We start from the raw sequence: 9,997 nt of genomic DNA, 5'->3' as shown, positions 1-9,997 counted from the left end.
AAACTTAAAATTTTCTTCTATTTTCAGACAGCTACCCTAAAGCTGGCGAGGAAGCGGTCAACATCCGCTTCGAAGGACGAGGGGTCTTCCAAGACTCGCAAGACTACTATGTCCAAAACCCCCTTAGGGTCGCAGGTGGCTAAGGCAAGGTCGGAGGCTGCAAAAGAGCAGTCTAAAGGAGATTCACCTCAGCTGATACCAAGTGGGGCCTCCAAGACCTTGGAGCCACAAAAATTTGATGTGGCCTAAGAGAAAACCGTCCGAAAAGACGAAGAGAGAAAGTCGTCCCTTCACGAAACGACTGGCGAAAACATCTTGACTCCGCATCCCGAGTTTTTGTTCGAGTCTGGGGAGCAACCGTAAGCTCCTCATACGGACAGAGGGTTGCATTCTCAACCTCTGGGATCCGCAGGCACCACCATCTTTCTCGAGAGGTAGTAAATCTGATCTTTCTCTTGGCTTTGATATTTTTGCCTTGTTTTGATTTTCTAACTCCTCTATATTTTAAAGACATTGCCGAGGAAAAGGACGTTCAAGCACCCGACTAGTCACTGACTAGGGCCGATCGCAAAGCCATCTGGGAGGCCATGTCAAGGGCCATCCCGACAGACGTGTAGGACAAGTTTTGGGGAATCCACGAAGGGTTCCTCGGACCAATGTTAAACAACTGCACTGAGGTAACCCGACTTTTGTCAAGCTTTGATAATTTGTTTATTTTGCACTTGATTTTTCTTAATCTGACTTATTTTTGTCTGTTTGCAGCTCTTCATTAGGCTCAACACCTTACATGATTGGCGCGCCCGAGAGAGGTGTTAGATCTAGGAGGTCTGGAACGATATTAAGAAGATCCAGGATGAGAATACCGAGATGCTGGCCCTCCAAGGTATTCGGCAGAAGGCCGCCTTAATGAGCTAAGAAAGAAGTCGGTCAAGTAAAATGAAGACATAGTGAAGATGGGCGACGCCCTTAAGCTTGAACGACTCGCTCGCGAGGCTCTTCCAAAGGAGAGGGTTGAGGCGATCACCAACGCCTCCTAAGGGAAGGAGGGCTTTGAGGCTTCTGAGAAGCTTAAGGTCAAGATTGAAAATAGCCGCCAAACCCTGGAGGCCGCCCTGATCGGGACGGACAAACTCAAACAAGAGGTCGAATGTCTCAAGAAGGAGATAAAGGCTCCCAAGCAGATCACTCCTCAAGAAATGGTTCAGATTGAGGAGTTAGCAGTGAGGAAGCTCAAGAACCAATTTAAAGAGGCCTTCTATATGATGTTCAACATCAGTGAGGTCTCTTACTATCAAGAGCGCTTCTTTAGCCGCTTGGACTATGTCTCCTTTAAAGAGGAAGCCACTGCTGTTGGGGAGCCTATCCCCGTTCGTCGCCACCCCCTCCCCCGTTCAAAGTGATGATGAGGAAGATGATGAAGATGAGGAGGAAGAGGAAGAGCCGGACAAGAAAGATGAGGCAACCAAGGGTGATGAGGACAAATGGCCGGCTAAATGAGGCGCTTGGTGTCTTTTGGTGCAGTTGTTTATGCTTCATGCTTTTATTTATTACTTTGAACAATTTCCATCTTTGTCGGCTATTTGAGCGGTTTTGTAATACAACTTTTTTTAATTTTTCCGCCTGTTTGAGCGGCTTTAATTTATGAAAGTTTTCTCTTTTCTCTTCATTCATACTTAGCATATTTTCGCAATTTTTCATGCCTTTATTATGCGTTTTTGCGTATGAATGGTCATATACTGGGGTATGCCCCTTTATTCGGCATTTTGTCCAGTCCATACTTAAAGGGTATGATGTCTAGTAAGTTAATCAAATCACAATAGTGATTGCCCTTGGACTAGGCAAAAGCCGAATGAATTTCTATATGCGGCCGTTTAATTGGCTTTATATTTTATTCGTGTCGAGTCGTCCTTTATACTATCTTATAGACGTACTCGTGAAATTTCAGATATGATCACAACCTGATAATTTCTAAGTATTTATATGGCTTAATAGATTAGGTATGCCCTTGCCTTTGGACTGAAAATGCCTTAAACAACTTTTGGACCACCTATTTTTGTCCACCCGTTTAGTTGTTTAGCCGGATGGATTGGGTTGCAAGACGACCATTGCGGTCGAGTTGCCTAGCTGGGGGATATCCTGTTAGGATTTTCTCCCGGCTTTTCAGTCTTGCCTCATTTAGAGGCCGAGTTACTATATTGCTAGAAACATTCATTTTCATTTTGGGCAGCATTTCTTCTCAGAATTTATTAGACGGACGTAACATATAAACGCAAAATTTCAATAACAATGTTTGACTTTTTCATCAATTTTGTCAAAATTACATTGTTTGGCCGTACGACTTTAATTACATAGCTCGGTTGCTAGACCTAGTTGTATCTACAACTTTTGAGCTAAGTACAAAAAACTTTACACATAATATTTTTTGATATTGTCCGTATTCCACGTATGAGGAAAAGGATGGCCATCTAAGGCTTCGAGACGGTAAGTACCGTCTCGCACTTCTTCTTTAATTAGGGGTTAACTTGCCATCTTCTTTAGCTTGGCCCTTCCCAATTAGGGGTTAACTTGCCATCTTCTTTAGCTCGACCCACTCCTTCCATTTTCCTTAAAACCAAATCTCCCATCTTAAGCGGCCGCTTTGACACCTTTTGATTATATTCCCTTGTCATTTTTAGACGATATATTTTGTGTCAAAGCACCGTATTGCCCCTAGCTTCCGAAAGGAAGTCTAGGGCAGTCTTCATGGCCTCCCAATTGGCCGATTCATCATATAACATCACCCGCATAGTGGGTTCGTACATTTCGATTAGGAGCAAGGTCTCAGCACCATAGACCAGAAAGAATGGGGTCTCCCCTATTGAACATTTGACCGTTTTTCGAATTGACCATAGAACATTAACCAACTCATCAGCCCATAGGCCGCTTGCTTTCTCAAGCTTCCGCTTGATGCCACTAGAAAGAAACTTGTTATAGGCCTCAACTTGGTCGTTGGCTTTTGGCCGACCGATTGAAGTAAAGCAGTGTGCTATGCCCTGGTCACTAAGCCAATCTCTAAGATGGTCGGTCTTGAATTATGGCTCATTATTGAATACCATTACTGTGGAACACCAAAACGTGTGATTATGTTCTTCCAAATGAAGGCGGATACATCTTTCCACTTAATTCCTCGGACGGCCTCGACCTCTACCCATTTCGTGAAGTAGTCAACTGCCACTAACACATATCGCCGCTGCCCTGATGCAGGAGTATTCGACCCTAAGATGTCCATGCCCCATTTGGAAAAGGGAGTATACTACTTATGGTCGACAAACTATTTGCCGAACGATGTATAAGGGTTGCAAATCTTTGGCACTTGTCACATTTTTTCACCATTTCCATGGCGTCCGAATTCATGCTCGGCCAGTAATCCCCCAAGTGGGTCACCTTTTCGGCTAAGGCTCGTCTGCCTATATGTGATCCACAATGCCCCTGATGGAGGTCGTCCAGAACTTCATGCCCCCTTTCCGGCGTAACACACTTCAGATAGGGCTTAACAAATGATTTTTTGGATAAGTCTTCCCCCTTGAGTTTTAACCATGCCGCATTTTTATTGATCAACCAACTCTCCTTTGGATCGTTTGAAAGAACTCTATCTTTAAGATAAGATACAATTTTGTCCATCCATGTGGAGCTTCGGTCAATTGTTTGAACGAACTCGTCATCAATGCTCCGCCTCTCCTTAACTTCCTAGAACACTGATCTCGGAGTATCACATAATGCAGAGGAGGCTAGTTTGGACAAGGCGTCTGCTTGATTGTTCTCGGACCGAGGGACTTGTTGCAGCGTGAAATGCTCTAGGACCTTGGCCTATTCCTTCACCATCTGAAGATATTTCATCATCGTCGGCTCCCTAGCCTCATAGTCACCATTCACCTGGCTGACTATTAGCTGAGAATCCGAACTAGCATTAATTTTTGTTGCCCCGACCGCCTTACACATTCTAAGGCTGGCTAGGAGGGCTTCATACTCGGCCTCATTGTTGGAGGCTTGAAACTGAAATCTCAAGGCGTACTCAAACTTATCTCCCTCCGGATATAGATAAATAATACCAGCACCACAACCGGTCGCTGGTGCGCTTCCATCAACAAACACCTTCCATATCTGATCCCATGCCGGTTGTTTGTCCAACTGTGTCATCTCAGCCAAAAAATCCGCAAAGGCTTGACCCTTGATTGCTTTTCTGGGTTCAAATGTAATATCAAATCCTCTCAATTCTAAGGCCCATTTAAGCATTCCATCGCTGGCCTCAAGTGTAGTAAATGACTTCTTCAACTGCTACTCCGTGTAAACCACAATTGAATGAGTAAAAAAGTATGGCCTTAACTTCTTTGATGCCTTGAATAATGCCAAGCCAAACTTCTCAATAGGTGGATACCTAAACTCGGCATTGTGCAACACATGGCTGATAAAATACACAGGGATCTGATGCCTGACCCTTTCAGCCAACAAGACAACACTTAAAGAGTGATCAGAAATTGCAAGATACATGTATAGCTTCTCATCTTTGAGCGGACTAACAAGCTGATGGAGGGTATGCAAATGATTCTTCAGCTGGATAAAGGCTTCCTCGACTATTTTAGTCTACTCGAACTTTGCTTTTTTCTTGATTGTTTGGAAAAAAAATAGCGACACTTATCCCCCTAATCTTGACCAAAATCATCCGAGAGCGGGTAAGCAGCCGGTCAATCTCTAAACTTCTATTATGGTTCTGGGCGATTTCATGTCTAAAACCACTTGGATCTTCTTAGGGTTAGCTTCAATACCGTGCTGATCGATCAAGAATCCGAGAAATTTGTCGGTCTCAACACCAAAGACACACTTCTTTAGATTTAACATCATCTTATACCACCTGAGTTCGGTAAATGTTTCTTAGAGGTCACTCAGATGATTGGCCGGCTTTTTTTATTTAACAATCATATTATCAATATAAGCTTCCATGTTCCGGTCGATCTGATCTTTGAAGACTGTATTAACAAGTCGTTGAAACGTGGCAAGGGCATTATTCAGGCTGAATAGCATGACTTTGTAACAGTACAATTCCTGCTTAGTCACAAATGTTGTTTTCTCTTGATCTTCTTCCCACAAAGGGATTTGGTGGAATCCAGAATAGGCGTTCATAAAACTCATCAAGGCATGCTCGGCTGTTGAATTAACCAGTCGGTCAAGTTTAGGCAAGGGAAATCTATCTTTGGGAAGTTGAGGTTAGTGTAGTCAACACACATCCGCCAAGTTCCATTCAGCTTCTTGACCAAAACTACATTGGCCAGCCAATCAGGATAATAACATTGCCGAATGAAACCCGTGTCCAACAACTTCTTTACTTTGGCCGCGGCCGCCTGATTCCTATCTTCACCATGATTTCTCTTCTTCTACTAGATGGGCCTCACAGTTGGATTCACTGCTAGCTTATGCACAACCAAGTCTTGGCTTATACTCGGCATCTCATGAACTTCAAATGCAAACACATCTCTGAATTCTCTTAACAAATTTACTAAGTCATCTACAAGCAAGTTTATGGCCATGGTGCCAACCTTGATCGTTCGATCAGGCTGGTCCGGGTCCAACACTATGTCCATATGATTGGCGGCCGGTTGTGGCCTTAACTCTTCTGGACGGCCGATGGTCATTAACTGCCATGCCAGCTCTTTCTTGACTGACTTGTGATTTTTGCCGACCTGCATTACTTGGAGTGACCCTTCTTCTGAATTTTTCTTGGACGTTCTGCTATGTCCGAGTGAGGTAGGTTTTCATGGTCAACTGATTACATTCTTTTGCCATTACTTGGTTTCCCTAAATGGAGCCTATTTTGCTGTCCGATTGCTCAAACTTCATCAACATTAAGTGAGGACAATTACATCCATTGCCGAGTTCAAGGTCGGACGGCCGATGATGACATTATAGCCAGTGAGCTCTTTAACAACCAGGAAGCGGACGACCATGTCCCTTCCCTCTCTTTTTGCTCAAATCGGACGGGCAAGTCTATCTATCCAACGGGATGGATAATGCTCCCACGAAACCCAATCAACGGGTGTAAGATATCCTTCAAGGAGTCTTGTGGAAACTTTAGATTCTTCAAACAAGCTAGGCTGATTATGTCGGACGAGCTGCCAGTATCAATCAGCACTCGTCCAACCTTCAGGTTGAAAACCTTTAGTACAAACACCATAAGATCATTATGGGGGGTTTTGGTTATGCCTCTGTCTTCCTTGTAGACAATCACCTCTGGAAAAGGCTCCACTTTTACCTCTTCCGCGTGCATCACTTTGCCATATTGCCTAGCATCTTGTTTAATTCTTATTATGGTGGGGCCGCCTGTAGTGAAGCCACCTGAAGTGACGGCCACAAATCCTGAGTCTGTGTTATTCCCATCTTCATCATCTTTTTTCTTCTCCTTCTTTATCTCGGATTTGTTGTCCATTCGAGAGTAGGTAGACTTAGACTTCAGTACGTACGAATTGAGCATGCCCTTCACGTCCAGTTTGTCCAATAACCTTTTTAGGTTATTTCATTCGTTTTTATCATGCCCCACATCCTTGTGGTAATGGCAATACTTATTCTTGTTTCTGTATTGAGTCGGTCCCTTTAAGGGCTGAGGCTTCTCGAACTTGAACTTGTCTTTGATTTCCATCAAAATTGAGTAACAGTCTTTGTTGTACTCATACTATGGCTCGTACGTCTTGGCTTTCTTGAACTTGGTCAGTTGGCAGTCGGCTGCCCGGACTTCTTTTCTTTTGTTACTTCCTCCTTTTTGCCGGCCGAGTCTTGCTGAGAAGAAGGTTTCTTCTCGGCGCCCTTGGCTGGCTTCTCTGCTTTTGTAAGCGAACAGAAATCAGCTGCCTCTATATATGATTCTGCCTCCGCAGAACACCTGCATATGTTCGAATCTTTTTTTTGATCAAGTCAAATTTGAAACCAATATGCCTTAATCTTCGAAGAAACTCCGAGTAGGCCATTTTATCCGGTAGGTTTTGAATTTGTGCTTTCTCCATGTTAAACCTTTGAACGTACGAACGCAACCCCTCCTTCTTCCCTTGGACGATGGTCGCCAAGTTAAGACTAGTCTTCCGAGGTGGTATGTTGTAGGAGAAGTTTCCAACGAACAACAAGCTGAGAGTTGTGAAATAATTAATGCATCCAGCCGGCAGACTGTTGAACCAGTATTGAGCCACACCCTTGAGGGTGGTGTAGACACCTAAAATTGTCTCCCCAAAACCAAACCTGATGATGAACAACCTTTCACCGCTATTTTTGGTCGGGTCGAGTATTTAACCTCGGGAGTGCTTAAAATCCATATTCAGCCAAACACAAGCTACAAATCAGTTAAAGTATTTAGTCAAAGCATAGTTCAACCCTCATTTCAGCCCAAATCATTTTTAATCCATTTTCATTTTATTTGTTGATTAAGGCCGATTAATAAATATTCAAACCCTAAACCTGAAATAGGTCTCGAATAGCTGAAACGATGCCTAATTATCATGTACTTAATTTAAAATAAAAGATAAAAATGAATTTAGAAAAAATTTCAAAAACAAAATTGTTGCGGCTAGGCAATTTCTGCCATGCTACGGCAATTTCAGCCACGCCACGACAATTTCTACTGCGCCACGGCAATTTCTATCGCGCCACATCAATTTCTTTGGCTCGGTTTTATATTTTTAAGTGGTTTTGACTTTGAAACAAATAGAATTTCATATTGTGCCTTTTCAGCATTACCATGCCACGACAATTTCTACTGTGCCCCAGCAATTTTGTTTTGACACGACAATTTGTTTCTTACAACGGCTCATTTCTAGGGTTCCGGACCTCACCCCTCTCATTTTCTCTATAAATACGAGGCTGATTTCACAGTCTCGGGGCACTAACACGCATTCTCATTTTTCTCCCTCACATTCTAAGCCTTAAACCAAATAATTCTCTCTTTCTCTCTTATGCTTTAGCCTAAAAACTTGCTTTTATAATCCTCACAATTCGTCCCTTAAGCACTCCCCGGAGTCCGTACTTTACCTGAAGTTCTAAACTTAAGCCAAGGCGTGAAAGGTAGAACTGTTTGAGGGTTTGGCCCCAAATCAACTTTACTTTCTTTTATTTTAATTTCTATTTTATTATTGAATTTCCTTGAAGTTACTAATGAGTTTATTGTTTTATAGTTTCAAGCAAATGTAATCAAAGTAATGAATCGTGTTCCTTTTGTTCCTATTATATTTCTAACGATTTTTGTTATGTTTGTCATATATTAATCGTTATTATGGTTAAATTGCTTCCAATGTTAATTCTATTGTTTATTGTTGATCACCGTATTTCATGTTAAAGGAAATATGTAATTGAAAATAACGCTTAAGAAGATAATTTGGACGACCGGTTTAGGATCCTGTTTAATCTTGTTGTTTAATCTAATTGATCACAATATTTAGAATTATATGTTGCATTAACATTTAACCAATTTAGACTAATGTTAGTTTAGAGCAAATTGAATCTTTGTTTGTGTGCCTTTGAGATTGCAGAAATACTTTTCGCTATAAGAATTGAGTAGAGGCCAATACTGGCGAATGTGACTCCATGAATCACTTCGTACCATTATCCCCAATCCTCTTTTCGTGGTTCTGAACCATATGGAGTTAGTAATCTCATGGATTATGAATGGGGTGTAACCTTCATGGGTCAATTTTTGTTGCCTATCATTGTCCCTTTATCGTGGTTGCCTTAAATGATATGTGAAGAGTTTACAAGTTCCTTTAAAACTTGTTGGCAGCTCCCTATTTTCCTTGTCCCTGAACGTTGTCCCTAATCGTATATGTTAATTCCCACTTCATATGAGTGTCAAGCATATCCACAACATGCTTAGGTAGGCGTGCTTCAAATGACGCCTACAGGTGGCCGGGAAGCATTTACACTAAGTGGCATCATCCACATTTTTCAAGTACAACATATTTTTGTATGAGAAGATATGCTCTTCAGGGTTGCCCATACCATCATAGGCACCCACCAATACACTTTTCACCTTAGCTGGATAGGGGGAGTTAATAATTTCTTGAGAAAACTAAGGCGGCTTGTCACCAAAAGCCAACAAGTGCATTTGCTAATCAATAGGTTGAGGTTGAGCGGCTGGTTCGGCCAAGTAAGCTGCCTGGTCGTACGGCTTGCCATTTTGCCCGTACTGCCTGTTCATAAGGGGAGTAGGCGGCAGAATTGCACCATAATTTTGGGGCCTTTGAAACTGAGCTAGTTGAGATAAAGGAATTAAAGTTTGAGTACAGTGAGCTTGACTCCTGCTAGTCCTGGCCGGGCTGGTATGCTTGGAGAGGGTGTGGTTTGACATTTCATCCGGCATTGTGGGGGTGGAAGTGGTGTCCGAGTAGTAAGACCGGGCTCGCTCTTGCCGCTTATGCCGAAGATAGCCTCTAGAATCCTTGAAGCACATAGCTCATTTGGCTGCCTTAGAGGCTGCCTGGTCTACCACAAGCCGACTTCGATTTCTTAAGCAGTCTCGACCAGTTCGTCCGAGGCACCCTCGCAACCTCGACTGTATCCTGAATGGAGTAACTCCCGCATCTTCAGTATTGGCCGCCTTGGCATAGGGTTTCTTTTTGGTTCCTTCTCCTTCTTTCTTGGGCGACTACATAGAAGAAGTGGGTATCCTGCCCTCAAACTCCTTTCGAAGCTTGGCAAAAGTAGCCCGCAAGGAGCTGGTTGTTACAGGAGGGTCCTCGGCCTCATGGAATGAGGCGGTCAGAGGATCATTGTTGTTGATAGTAACCTCAAGATTCTCTACATGTTCGTCCTGACCAGGACTGGGTGTCTGACCGTCTTTAACCATTTTAGATTTGTATCCCCACAGACGGCGCCAAATATTTTGGGAGTTTTTTGGAACCCTCGGGATACAGGTTGTGAATACAGTCGGACATCCGCAGAAACCTGCAAAACAACGAATATTCCGTTTGATGGAATATTCGCCTCCGGC

Source organism: Chenopodium quinoa, unplaced genomic scaffold (assembly GCF_001683475.1).
Source record: "Chenopodium quinoa cultivar QQ74 unplaced genomic scaffold, ASM168347v1, whole genome shotgun sequence".
NCBI classification, from domain to species: Eukaryota; Viridiplantae; Streptophyta; class Magnoliopsida; order Caryophyllales; family Amaranthaceae; genus Chenopodium; species Chenopodium quinoa.
This window is presented reverse-complemented; position numbering follows the sequence as displayed.